The following is a 15,090-nucleotide window of genomic DNA, read 5'->3' as shown; positions in this document are numbered from 1 at the left end:
CGGTATCGAAATGGTGTACATATACATGTATATGTATACATATACATCTCTCTCTCTCTCTCTCTTTCTCTCTCTGTGAAAGTATCTGTCACTACAGTATCGAAATGTGATTGTTTCAGTTAGTGGAATAGTTTCATTTTTAAAGTGAAAGTATTTGACATGAGTGTTTTTGTTTCACTTTTGACACGTAATACTTAAATAGTGGAGGAGATATTATGTTGCCGTGTGCTCGAACTCTGCAAGAAGTTAATAAATTTTTTTGACTAAAACACAACTGGAACCCTAAGTAAGGCATGTGTAAAATTTGAATGAAATTGGTTGCGTAGTTCTCGAGTTTTAGGGATTCACACAGACAGACAGACATACATTTTCATTTTTATATATATAGATTATCCAGATATTTGATAGAATATACTTCTATCCATTATCTGGAAATTGTAACCTTAAGCGAGTAGAGTGATGAGTTAGAGTGATTTTGTAATTAATAACACTGAATATATCTACTGAGCTCTCACTGTGAGATTGGCTGCTGGATATGTTGTACCATTAATAACTGCATTGTGTTAAATTGGTTAACCAACTTTTTAAATTGGACATTTAGTAATATGATGGTGGCTGGTAGCCAAGGTGCCAATCCTGAGAAGAGAATGATGTGCTCACCACTACAACTAACTTGATGGTACTACACAGCAGCACTTGTCACTAATAGTAAAAGAAGATATCAAAGCCTATGTTTGCTCTTCATAGAGTTACAACACCTAAAACATACAGAATCACCTACCAACAATGCAATGCACATACACACACATCAACAACATAGCTACTCATACATATGAACCAAAATATTCACACTAAGTATTTTATGATTTCACTTAGGCATAGCAATACTAATAATCAGTCATTAAAACTCAATATACATACGCTTTAGAATAAAGCATTAGGAAAATACAGATAATAATATAAATTATTGGATGACAAGGGAATGGGAATTATATAAGTAATCAACTTCATTAGCTTATAACTGTTTCTGCTATAAGATGCAGTGCACTCAGAGCTAAATATTTGTGCAACATGTTAAAAATTCACATTATATAAAAATACAATTGTGCTCTTGATTTATGAAGATTTTGCAACTAATTTCTCAGTCATCCAGCTTCTGTCACATTCTCAATTGGTTGACTTTGTGCTAGATTTGCAAGAGTAGGGTAATGGCAACATTCCCATAGTGGTAATAATCCATAGAAATGTATTATTCTAAACATTGGCATGGCTGTATAGTTAAAAAATTTGCTCCCCAATCATATGGTCTCAGATTCAGTCTATGTAGAACTTTTGGCAAATGTCTTTTACTTCTCCAATGGCCTCACCAAATCTTTATGAGTGCATTTGGTAGACAGAAACTGAAAGAAGCCCATAATGTGTGTGTCTTGTCTTAACATCATGATAGTCATAAATGATTGTCATGGTCACAAGCAGTGTTATTCATTTCCACAAGATCATGTCTAGCTATAAGAAAAATATTACCTTGCTTAGAATCAAGTGAAGAGTTGACAACAGGAAGGACATCCAGCTGTAGAAAATGTCTCAACAAATTCTGTCTGCTGCATGCAAGCATGGAAAAGTGGTTGTTAAAATGATGATTTCTGTAAATAAGCTGAAACCAAACCCCAATATTACCCTCTTCAAAGAAATTCACTGTATGCAGGGCTGTCTTAGCAACATTATAGGCCCTTGGCAAAGCATTGCACTGAAGCCCCTATATACACAACTAGTATCTACATAATGATTGGGTCCTAGATCCACAGGGCCCAAGGGCAACTGCCCAGTGTACTCATGCTTTAAGATGGTACTTGGTTGTAAGCAGAGAAACCTTTTAAGTGGTTTACTGTTACTAGCAGCAATAGCTCTGATGCTGTTCCTGAAAGAGTTTGGTCGGTATGGAAGAAATTTAAAGAACTCTTGGTTTTTAGAAAATAAATCAGATTAGTCAGTTCAACTTTATTAATCAATAAATTCAAGTACAAGAAACATCAATCACTTTTACCAATGAAGAACACAATTATCTGTGACTACCCAAAAATAACCAGAGTCCTAGACTTCTTTAATATCCTTGAAATTTGGTTCTTGGAATATTCGCTATAAACATTTTTACCGCAAGAAAACTCACCTCAGGAATTATCATCATAGGAAACTTTGTCATATAGGTAATTTCGAAGATATGGCAGGCAACCTGATTTAGAGAAATTGCAGCTCTGAAAAAAATTGCTTTATATATAAATGATTTTTATAATTCTGTTTTAGATGTAACTGTTTTTTTGTTTTCTTTTTGTTCTTTGTAAACGTTTATATTGAAGCATTTTCATATTTATAATGAAGTGTTTTCCACTAAATTCTTTCATTGATATCAATATATATTTTCTTTATTAGGACTGCATTTGCTCAATCTAAATGACACTTTTTCTTTTTCAGTAATGTCTCTTCCTTTTTCAAATATGTAACAAGTTTCCACAAATTTGGGTGCATGTTAGTAATGGAGCTTTGCATTGCAATGTGGAAGCCTTCTACGCTGTTGTTTGTTCTCATCGTATTATTCTGGGTTCTTTCGAAGACATTCCACACACACTTAGATAGGAAAAGCTGGTTGCATTCTTCGTCTTTGCTCACCTCAACCTCATTCTCTTCCTATATAATGAGTTTCAAAGTATGATACAAATTCTTGAAGCAAATCATCATCATCAGTTCAAGAAAACCATCAATAATATCACGCACTAGAAGAAATGCTAATGCAGTGAAGCATTGTTAAATTCTGCATCTGTTTGATAACAAGGTTTTATACTTATATTCACAATGTCGTGATAGATATTCTTAGCCATATGAAATAAACAACCTGTTGGAAATATATCACAAAAGGTATTGATAATTGCTTTCTCGAAATCAACCATTAAGATTTCAGGCTCTAATGATGGGTGTAAGTCCTTCAAAGCGCTAAGCCTTCTGTATGTTGTAGCAAAACAAAAAGACGTGGTATGTTAATATTTCATATGACAATATGTAACGTGAACAACTGATAATAGATATCTGGGCTGCATTTAAAAGTTCCATCACAAGGCCAATCCTTATTATTCTCAAGGTCATCTAACCCAACTTGTGTGCCAAATACTAACAGTCTCTCTGGATTATCTTCACCAATATAGTATAATAAAAACTTCTCACCATTTTCAAGAAATCTATATTCTTCAGGTATTATACACCCACTTCTTCCAGTTGGGATTGGGTGAGCTTGGCTTTTCTTTTGCCTCCAACCTCTGATATTGCGAGACAAATGCGATGGCATCAGCATCAGTGACCATGCATTATCATCTAAACTAGATGAAATTTCTGCAATTAATGACCATGCAGAAGTTTGTGAATTAGTGGCTAGTGATTTCAATTTCATTTTCACTATGTAAACTTTCAGCTTTGAAGGCTGAGAAGGACAGCAATGCTTGCTGAATGTTTTACGTATAGATAAATTATTGTTCTCCAGCATGGGATGCACTCTTGCTTTACATTCTCTATTTTCACATTTCCAATATGATTTTTCACCGTATTTTCTATCTATCCTATAAACAAAGTTAAGATCATCAACTAATTTCAAACTGCCTCTGCTAGTTCCCACTTAATAGACTATTGTAATGGGTTGGCTACACAAAAAAATATTGTCAAATGAATAAAGAAATTTTAAATGTTATGCAATAACTTTACCCCTTCCTATTGGTTTCTCTAATAAAAGTTAGGTTGGTTGAAACAATTATGTACCAAGGGAGCAATTCATCATTTTTTCGGTGAAATTGTTTTGCGGCAAAATTTCCTGTGGCGAACTCTCCTACAGCCAAACAAATTTTCTGGATAGATTGAAATTTATCAGTACAGCTGTTCAGTTACTGTAAATGCTAAGGAATATGATAGGTGATATATCAAGCCGGTATGTACAGTGACAGTTTTAAATGTGAAGTCCTTGTACAATTCATTGGACAAGCTTCTCTTTTCCCCTTTATTACAGATGATGTGAACTGGCAAAATACTACTCCTAAAAGTTGTTTCTTAGAAAATTAAGTCTGGCTTCTCTTCAACTAATAGCTTCAGTTTGTCACTTGCTATAGCTGATGCTAATCTCTCCTCTCTTAATCTATGAAATGCAAATTTTCATTGGGAATTCTTGAAACCAATGCATCCTGTATGCTCAGAAATAGTCTCTTCACATCATATTTGGTCCATTTCCTACAAAGTTTGTAAGGAATTGTGGCTCAGTTGAAACTATGCAGTAAAATGATGCAATAAACTTGTTTTATGTTGTCAGTAAGTTTGAGGATTTTCAACATGCAGAGTTAAACACTGGAAAAAAAAGACAAGAACATTACTGAATAAAAAATGTTTAATCTTTCAAATGAGATAACACAACATAGTAAAACAAGTATTTGTGTTACTAAACAAGACTTTAATATTGCCATTTAAAAACCAACTGTTATTTACCAAACATAATACTTCCTATCCTGATGAACCAAAGTTATGTTTATATCTGTAGTACTTTTATTCTTTGATAGTAAAAACTAAATGTTAAAGACTTAAACTGTCTAGTTTTAAACAACAGTGCCATGGTTAGATGGATCTGCATTGAAGCTCTCAGCTGGCAGGTGATTTCCAGGATTATATAGTCACTTTAGTGTATTTGATGTAGAAGTACATTATCAGATAGTGGAGGCGCAATGGCCCAGTGGTTAGGGCAGTGGACTCGCAGTCATAGGATCGCGGTTTCGATTCCCAGACCGGGTGTTGTGAGTGTTTATTGAGCGAAAACACCTAAAGCTCCACAAGGCTCCGACAGGAGATGGTGGCGAACCTTGCTGTACTCTTCCTCCACAACTTTCTCTCACTCTTACTTCCTGTTTCTGTTGTGCCTGTAATTCAAAGGGTCAGCCTTGTCACACTGAATATCCCCGAGAAGTACTTTAAGGGTACTCGTGTCTGTGGAGTGCTCAGCCACTTGCACGTTAATTTCACGAACAGGCTGTTCCGTTGATCAGATCGACTGGAACCCTCGACGTCGTAAGCGACAGAGTGCCAACAAACAAACATTATCAGATGGAGAAGATTACACCAGTCTGACTTAATACATTACAAGAGAATAGCAAACCCAAAAGATTGTCCATCTTTCAAATAGATGTTATCTTTCTTATGAGACAACTAAAGAAACACACATACTTATATAAAGAAACATTAGATAGGTAGATATGTGTATACATATCTATATATAAGAAAAACTAAGTAGACATATATATATCATTGCTGTTTAACATTTACCCTTCATGGGTTTGAGGGTTTGACAGGAGCTGGCCAGGCAGAAGACTTGAGACATCTAAATGTCAATGAAAAACTAGAATATAGTTGAGAAGGATCAAAGAAAATTTGATATGAATTGCTTCCAAGTCTTAATGTATGTCAAAAGGTTAAAAAAATATGCAATAGAAACAGGGTGATGTATGTACAATGAAATTACAAAAGGAAGTAAAATTATATAGCATACCTAAGATATTAATGTTGAGCCATTAACATTGAGAATCTAATAGAACTCCTACCACTTAAAGCCAATTATATAATAAATCCAACATATCTTCGCTGAGAAATGAAGGAAATATCATCATCATGATCAGTAACATTCCTTTTTTCCATGCTGGCATAGGTTGGACAGTTTGACAGGAACTGACAAACTAGAAGCTTGTGCCAAGCTCCAGTACCTGCTTTGACATGGTTTCTGCAGCTAGATGCCCTTCCTAGTGCCAACCACTTTTACTGAGTGTAACAAATACTTCTTTTTTTTCATATCAAGTACTTGCAAGGCAAGACTTCTCAACTGAGTTGGGTATTGTATTGAAGGAGGTGAAAGTGTGATAGAGGGACAAGAACAAGTGTTTGCTGAAGAGGATGCTTCTCCAACTAGGAAGAGAGAAATGGTGAGGGCACATCCTCAAGGTACAAGGCAGATAAGAGAGAGAATAGAGGAAAAGAAAGGATAAATAAGTTTATGAAAGTGTAAAAAGAATATGATAGATGTTCAGAGATAGAGAGATGAGGATTGAAGTGGAGACTTCTCCCCTTGCCAAATAGACCTGTCTCCTAATTTTTTGTCTAGCTATCTGGTATAGTTGTCCTCAGTTGCCCCATTCTTCCAACCCTTCCAAGTCTGCCTCTTTGCTTTTTTGGCTCTGTGTACTTCCCAGTTCCACTACCACATCACTCTTGATCTGTAGCCTTCAGTAAGTTGTTCAAAAAGAACTTCCAGTTGTCCTCTATGCCATAAATATTTATCTTTTCCTCCTTCTCATCAAATGCTTCATTTAGAAAGTATGCAATCTCTAACAGTTTAAAGGATCCTTAAGCTTCCATATCTTTCTATTCCAGATCAGCCTGTCTCTTAGATCTTCTAGCTCTTAAGTCTGAAGCTACTAACTGCTAAACTATGTTGTATACTACATTCTTTGCTTGGAAAGGACTTTGCATTCACAAGCACCTACCTATCCCATTTCCGAGTAAGAATGTTGTTTGTGTGCCCACCAGATTGATAGGTGAATAGGTGGCTGGTACGTTTCCTAAAGTTAGTTTTGCAAATCAACAAGGTATTTCAAATACTAACTTTAGGAAGCTTATCACATACATTGCAGTTATATACACATACACAAATATAGTCTTCCAACACCTGATGAGCAAAAACAAACCCACATCATAACTGATCCGCCTCCATCTTTGAGTGTAGGGATAGTATTCTTTGGCACATACTCCATGCCATTCTTTCTCCAAACCTTGTTGATTGAATTTCTGCTGAAAAGCTCAATCTCAGTTTTGTCAGACCAAACTATGTTTTCCCAATGTGTTGCTGGTTCATTTAGATGTTTTTTGCAAAGGCCAAACAAGCTTTAACATGACATTTCTTAAGCAATGAGGATCTTTTTTAGACAATGAGAAAAGAGATCATAACAGCAAAGTAATCTACTAATTTTATCCTTGCTCACATGTACTTCACATGCTTCCAGGTCTAAACATAGTCTGTGGCCTATTATTAGCTGTTCTTGCAAGTTTTCTTGCTGTACACTCTACTAACTTATGTGGGCAACCTAAGCAGACTAGAGGGAGAATGGAATTGCAAGATTTCCAGTTACATATCATATGAACTGAACTCAAAGGTACATTAAGCTGTGCAGAGATCTTTATGTACCCATTGCCACTCTTATGAAGGTCAACAATATGCTCACAAAAGGTCTTGACTAATTTGTTTATTTTTACTCAAGATGATGATGTTCACTCACTGATATTGTCAGAACTGATGTAATGACTGTAAATGCTCACATATGAAACTTCCTGAATCTCTTAGAACACTGTAGATATCCTAGAAAAAACAAATCATTTTTATTCAAAATATCTGGAAAATTGTTCAATTGAGTTAAATGTGTAGTAAAGTTTTTGTACTTTGAATTTCAACTTTTGTCCATATAAAATTTTTTCGATTTGTTATTTTGTAATTCTGATTGTTGTATTGAATTTATTACAAAAAACATAATAAATGGTGGAAATTTCATTAACCTGCATTAACTCAATATATATAAACCTGGATTTCTGACTGTGTATTATAAACTTTTGTGGGTCACTGTATATGTGTGATGCAGTTATAACACTCACTAATAATAATTATAACCAAGCTGAGATATATATATATATACATACATAAAACTAACATTGCTATCCTGTTGTACCTTTATATACCCATGTTGTTTCATCACCCACTTTCCCTCTCCCCACTACTTTTGCACCTTCATGAACTCCCTACTCACACACTTTGAACAATCCTCTTACCATTCCATTTATATTCACATCCCTGTACCTTGAGAGTATGCCCTGATACATTGCCATCCTCTCTCTCTTTCCAATGGGTGAACTATGTGTATCCTCTACAGCAAGACACCAGTTTCTGTCCCTCTATCATAGTTTAATCTTTCATTGCCTGGCACAAAGCCACCTCCTTCAATACCCCTTCCAGTTGAGGGAGCTATCTTGCAAGTTATGTGGTGATACCTTGTAAAGCACCCAGTCCACTTTATAAAGTGGTTGGCATTTGGAAGGGCATCCAGTTGCAAAAAACCATCCCAAAGCAGTGTTTGGCACAGCCTCAGGATTACCAGCTCACACACAATGCAATAACAACTCATTGGGTTATTACTACTACAATAGCTTAATGAGTTATAGTGGTTACGGAAATAATAATTAGTAGAGTAGACAATCATGATTCTGTTTGGACTGTACTCAAATGTATTTTTTCAATGATTAGGGAAAAAAAAATCACCAAAAATTTATAGATTTTTGTAACACCAACAGTTTAGACGGCATTATTTTTATTATTTTGTCATTTAAAAGGGTTTGTACTTGCTTAAAACTTTTTACTTTTGCTTTATAAAAAACTGTTTGGAAGTAGTTTTCTATATATAAAACCTTATATTGTATTTACAATTACTTCTAAGATTTAGGTAACCACTATTTAGAAATTAATGTTTGTGTGGATATTACTAATCCCTAATAATCTTCATATTCTGGTATAAAAAAAGTAATTATGTATACACACACATAAATAATCTATATGTATATATACATATATATATATAATACTGATATACAGAGGGCTCAATATATGAAGAGCTTACACATGTGTGCATATGAGTAATAGTAAAAATAAAATGATTATAAGAACTAGGCTCACATGACACTAAAATGTGATAATCAGTATGGACTAAATTTAGTAGTCATGAACCAATGACACACATTATGGCTCATTCCTAATTTGGGTTAATGATAACTCTTAAATTATGGCACATATATCTGCTACAACATAGGTGAGGGACACTGACAAGAGCAAAACAAAAAAAAGTAAAAGAAAATCACTCTTCTACAATGATGCAGACCATTTTGTTTTCTTCTGGAAAAATATCAGAAAGAAAAATCCACGAGTAATATTTCCAGCTTGTCACAACCTACATCAATCAAGGTTTGAATCCTTGCATATTTTAAGAAATAATACATTGATAGAAAGGAATCCTGAATAATTTAAGGTTGTGAATTATCAAAGAAGTAACTGAAGAATCAATTTACACCATTTTGAGCGTGGCCATTGCCAGTACCTCCTGACTGGCCTTCGTGCCGGTGGCATGTAAAAGCACCCACTACACTCTCTGAGTGGTTGGCGTTAGGAAAGGCATCCAGCTGTAGAAACTCTGCCAAATCAGATTGGTGCCTGGTGTAGCCATCTGGTTTCACCAGTCCTCAGTCAAATCGTCCAACCCATGCTAGCATGGAAAGTGGACGTTAAACGACGATGATGATGTAGAATTTATATTTCCAACGGTTTGCCTGTTGACTGAAAGGAACCATTATACATACAATTTCACATCCTCAGGATCAACACTGAAATATAGAACATCATTTCAACTATCATTCCATACTGAGACACTGGATAATTCTGAAAATGTCGATAAATTTATGTGTATGTGTGTATTGGTGCAAATACTCTTATACTTCAAAGGTCTAGATTACACAAATCACTCATCTATAAAATGTGAGTAGTAATATTGTTTTTTCCCGTCAAAATAACGTGTTTTCAGCTTCGCCTAAAACTGGCATGGACATCCTTTTTCTGAGAAGTGGGCCACTTGAGACATGACTCAACATCAGGCAGGCCATAAGTTGCCCATGAATGGCCTTTACTTCCACAGCAACTCATCTAAGCTAAATTAGCAACAATGTATTCCTTTGTGTGTTACACACAATGTAATCCTATAACAATCATCAAATAATTCACCAAATATTGTGTCATTGCTGAAATGGTCAAATTCACTGTAGATAAAACTCATTACATCCAAGAGAGAAACATTTATATGCAAATCACAACTCTTGCAAGAGTGTGCTTTCGATAAGACATCCCTTTCTGTGACATATCAAACAAGCTCCATCTTCAATGCACTCTACCCTGTTGCCAAAAATATCTCATCCAGGTTTGCAGTATCCTCCCTCCTATTTGTTACCACACAACATGGCACAACTCTTTTGGTAGTCATCTAGACAAAGTCACCCTATTTGATGGGCATTTTCCTTCCAATACTACTCTTCAAACTCCTCATTTTGAAATAAGTACTTAAGTCAGTGTGAATAGCCATAATAATAAACATTCCAATATCCTTCTTTCTCTTCAGCATGCAACAGTGTATATCCAAAAAGGGTAACCTCTTTGAGTCAGCAAACTCCTAACATGACAGCAATTAGGCCCTTTATAAGATGTCATTACATAAAGAGTGGAAAGTATAAACGGTAGTTGGGTTATACCAGAATTAATTAAATATGCCCCAGAAGTGTAGGAAAATTCCAAGAGATGAGATGGATGAGATTCATAAGTGATAACTGAATTAAGAAGTCTTTGTTAAAGTTCTTAACAATAAGAGACCACTGATGTGTAATGTAAGAGAGCAAAAAGCAAGATAATAAAGTAGGTGGTTGTTTACCAATATTTCTATCACATTTGAGAAATGTTGGAAGTGTTGCCTGTTCAAACCATGCCAGCATTAAAAACGGACATTAAATGATGACAATGTAGGCAATAGGATGGTGATTATTTGTATCAGGTCTCTATAGAGAAAGAAATACTGATGAAAATAGCAGCTAGCTCTGCAGCATACTGTTTGAAGATAATGGAAGATCTTGCACTGGGACCAGTTGTATTGTTAGGTTGCAGTAATTACAAAAGCAACCATCTTAATATTTATTGAGTGGTCACAATCAGCTCCAACAATTGACATAACAAGGAACCTACTTTTGATGTTTTAACATATGCTTGATCTTATAATTCATCTAGTCAATGTAGGAATTAAGAGCTAGTTGAAAACAAGGACAATTATGATCAAGATGCTTAAAATAGTTTCAAATTTTGGCACAAGGCCAGCAAATTTTTTTTTTGCGGTGGGGGGGGGGGTACATCAACCCCCAGTGCTCAAATGGTACTTATTCTAATGACCCTGGAAGGTTGAAAGGCAAAGTTGACCTAGGCAGAATTTGAACTCAAAACGTAAAGACAGATAAAATGCCACTAAGCATTTTGCCTGGCATGCTACCAATCCTGCCAGCTTGCTGCCTTAAAGATACCCACAATATTACAAGAACTATTGTATATTCATTCATAGAAACAACTAACTAAAAATAAGAACAACTTTGCAATTAAAATAATGTATTTTTATATAAATATCCCATTAAAGGTATCTAAAATGCAAACTGTGCCTTGATTAAGATACCTAACAATGTAGCACTGGTGGAAAGAAATCCACTGCATCCATAATCCTCTATCTTATATTTTAGTTCAGATTTTCAGTAAAGCAACTTATCTATGAACCTTTATCATAACAAGCCAACATTAGAAGTCTCAGGAAATACTGTTCAACCTGCAGGTAAAAAAAAAAACCAACCAAATTTCCCTGAAATAACATTCCACCATCTTAAAAACTAAGAACAAATTGGCTAATGTAGTCATGATTTGAATGCCTTAAATCAGAGCTGATTTGAAGCTGAACAAAAACAACCCTGTCTAAAATCGAATTTTCAACCAAAGTCATCATTGACTGTTAAGATATGTATCTCATACTATTCAAATCAATTTTTCATTCAACTTACACCCTCTATTTGCATTATATGTTCATATCAACACTGTTATCTGTTGATTATAGCTTTAATACCAAGACCGTTTCTCAAGATGTTTCCAAGTTATCATTACACATCATCACAAAACTTCTTTATGATTTCTCCATCAATTACATCTTAATTGTAGCCATCATCGCACTTAACACACCAATTGTTTCATCTGTTCTTTGTTTAAACAGAAACCCCCCACTGCAAAAAAAAATTCCAAAAATTCTTACACCTTATATTCTGGACATTATGTTATTGTCTCCTTTTCAAAATTAACATAGCTACCTAAGTAACAGGAACATATCTGCATGCAACACACTCTTTTGCCTCCAATACCTGATTGGTCATCTAGTAACTGATATCTATTTTAAGTGCTCTGCTTAATCACTTCCTGCAAACTAAGCATGACTATTTTCCCCATTGTGCAATATCTTCAGGCTCTAAGATCAGTTCCTTCAATTTTGTCATAAGCTCTTATATATGGCCTGAACTATCCTCAACAGTTAACCAGTCAGCTCACCAGAAATAATGTTTCTGTGGTCCTACTAGTTTAAATGTCTGCACATAATCATCCAAATAAAGTCAAATAAGTCTCATAATTTGCTAAGTTAGATCATACAGCTTGAGGAAAGATTTATATGCAACCAACTGATGGAAACATGTTATATCCAAACAGATTTTTTTTCTTTTTATCTTTGTAAATCTTAAAATTACTATTTAGTGTTGCAGGTCGTTTAATTTACTCTTTATATAATGAAGCAGTACTACACAATAATGAGTAAATGTATTAATTGATTGAAGATCAATTATTCACAGCTGCTAACAGCATTTTATGCACAGCCCATAAACCAGACCAAGCCCAGAATCTGGCAATTTAAGAGTTAGTACCAAGCAATATTAGTTCATGTGAAAATATACAAATTTTGTTGCCAATATTAAATCTTTGCAAGGTGTTGAACTGGCAGAGTTATTACAATGCCAGGCAAAATGCTTAGTAGCATTTCCTCTGAATTTATATTCTGAGTTCAAATGCCATCAGGATTGACACTGTCTTTCATCTTTCCAGGGTCAATGAATAAATACAAGTTGAACACTGGGGTCAATGTAATCGACTTACTCAGTTCCCTAAAATTGCTGGACTTGTGTCAAATTTGAAACCAATATTAAGTTTATGTGTAAAAGTCATATAACTGAAAGGAAAAAAATAAATTTATACATTTAATTTAAAGCTCTGAAATTAATATTTCATAAAATGACCAATGTTAAATCAATTATATTTACAGATATAGATATAATTATTGAGTCATCAAAATTCAAGATTATGCAACCCATTGCAGATATCTTGAATGATGTCAAAAGTGGTGAAAACAGTTAGTCACTTCCTTCTTTACCTTCTCACGAACCACCAATTTGGCTTCCACAGAGTCAGATCTACTGATGATTTGCAACTTGTAACATTTACCAATAGTCTTTACCCTTAAGAATTTCAGTCAAAGCAATGCTGTTGCATATAAGCAAACTTTTCAACTGTGAGATACAATAACCTCTTTCCTATCACTTGAAATGAGATTCCTTTCAAAAAACTCCATTGAGGTGTGTTAACAGTGTTTCTCTCTCATTCACTAACCCTGGAGTACTCCAAGGTCTCCAGTACACTCCTTTATGCACATGGAAACTGTGCATAAGCCCATCATATATCCGAGTAAAAGTCACAAGTAATGCCCCCTTCTTTAACTTATAAGAAGAAAGCCAAAGATTTGTTTACATATAGAAATAGGATTTCTAAAAAACAACGGCAGAACACACCTACAGAAATGCTGTATAGACATCAACATCAAGACACGGTCGATCATTTGTTTTACAACTTGATATGAGTGTCCAATTAAAACTCTACGCTAATCATGACCCCATTCTTGAGAGCACACAACAAACCCTGTGTAACTTCAATATAAGAACCAACTGACCCAGAACATACTATGGGTTTAAAAGCTTAATCCTTATTAATCTTTTCATAAATTAATCCAGCACTAAATACTTATGCTACAACTAATTTTTGACAATAAAAAAAAATTAATATATATATCTACTTAGAAATAAATTCTTTAAGATAGCCAGTTTCCATTTAAACTAATATCAGACAAAATTTCACAACAAAAAGAAATTCATTCATGCTGATCCAGCCAAACAACAAAAAAAGATAATTCACTGCAGCTGATTGGTCTACAAAATTCTGTTATTTTTTCACAGGTTTAATTCAGTGGACTATGGCCATGCTAGGGCACTGCCTTCAAGAGTTTAGTCAATTGCATTGAATATAACAAGTTATTTTATTGAATTGTAAAGTGAAGGAAGCCTTAAACACATGTACACACATTATGCATGACAGGCACCTGCAGAGCTTCTGTCAAGCAAATTCTACTCAACAGGAGACTATAAAAGGAAATACTTGCCCAAGGTGTTATGCAGTGGGACCAAACCTGAACTTATAACCATGTGGTTGTTGTGCATATATATATGTGATATCATAAGAATTTAGAAACTTGGAGAGAACATGAAATAATTTATCTTCAACAGTTGAACACTAAGTAGAAAAGCTATAAACAATAACCCAATATTTACATGCTATTATTTATAACTTGTCTACCTCAAATTCAACCATTAAAAGTAAGATATAGTGTGTGTGTGTGTGTGTGTGTGTGTGTGTGTGTGTGTATATATATATATATATTATATATATATATATATATATATATATTATATATAATGTGCCAGAAGGGAGGCTAGGCGACAGGTTTATTTAGCCAGAGGGGAAGCAGATAAGGAAAGATTTGCCAATGTTCTGCGCCGTGAGGACCAAAGACTCGAGGTATTTCGTGTTGCAAGACAGTGTAGGAGAGAGAATAGTGATGTTGTAGGAGAGAAATGTGTTCGCATGGATGATGGTACGCTTGCATTAAATGAGGATGCAAAGAAAGAGGTCTGGAGATGCCACTACGATAGATTGCTTAATAAAGAGAATGAATGGGAGAAAGAGAGCCTGCCGTATGTCGACCCAATAGAGGGACCAGCTATCCGAGTTGATAGTACCAGGGTAGATAAAGCAATTAAGAGTATGAAGACCGGGAAAGCCCCCGGCCCATCAGGAATCACTGCAGAGATGCTCAAAATATCTGGCAGTGTTGGCTATAGCCTAGTCACCCGTATTACGAACCAGGTGATACACGATGGAGTCATACACAATGACTGGTGCAGCATCATAGTCAACTGCTACAAAGGTAAAGGTGACGCTTGAAACACAAATAATTACAGAGGCATCAAGCTGTTAGATCAGGTTATGAAAGT

General features: G+C 34.9%; 1 long non-coding RNA gene across 1 annotated transcript in view; it reads right to left on the bottom strand.

Annotated features, from left to right (window-relative positions):
- Positions 1-1,983: 1,983 nt before the first annotated feature.
- LOC106870413 (uncharacterized) overlaps positions 1,984-15,090 on the bottom strand; it is a 21,880-nt gene continuing 8,773 nt past the window's right edge. Inside the window, exon 2 of the long non-coding RNA XR_008264409.1 lies at positions 1,984-4,374. This is a non-coding gene — a long non-coding RNA (uncharacterized LOC106870413). The remainder of the gene's footprint in view (positions 4,375-15,090) is intronic.

The sequence above is a fragment of the Octopus bimaculoides genome, chromosome 6 (assembly GCF_001194135.2).
Source record: "Octopus bimaculoides isolate UCB-OBI-ISO-001 chromosome 6, ASM119413v2, whole genome shotgun sequence".
In the NCBI taxonomy this organism is placed as follows: domain Eukaryota; kingdom Metazoa; phylum Mollusca; class Cephalopoda; order Octopoda; family Octopodidae; genus Octopus; species Octopus bimaculoides.
This window is presented reverse-complemented; position numbering and strand designations above follow the sequence as displayed.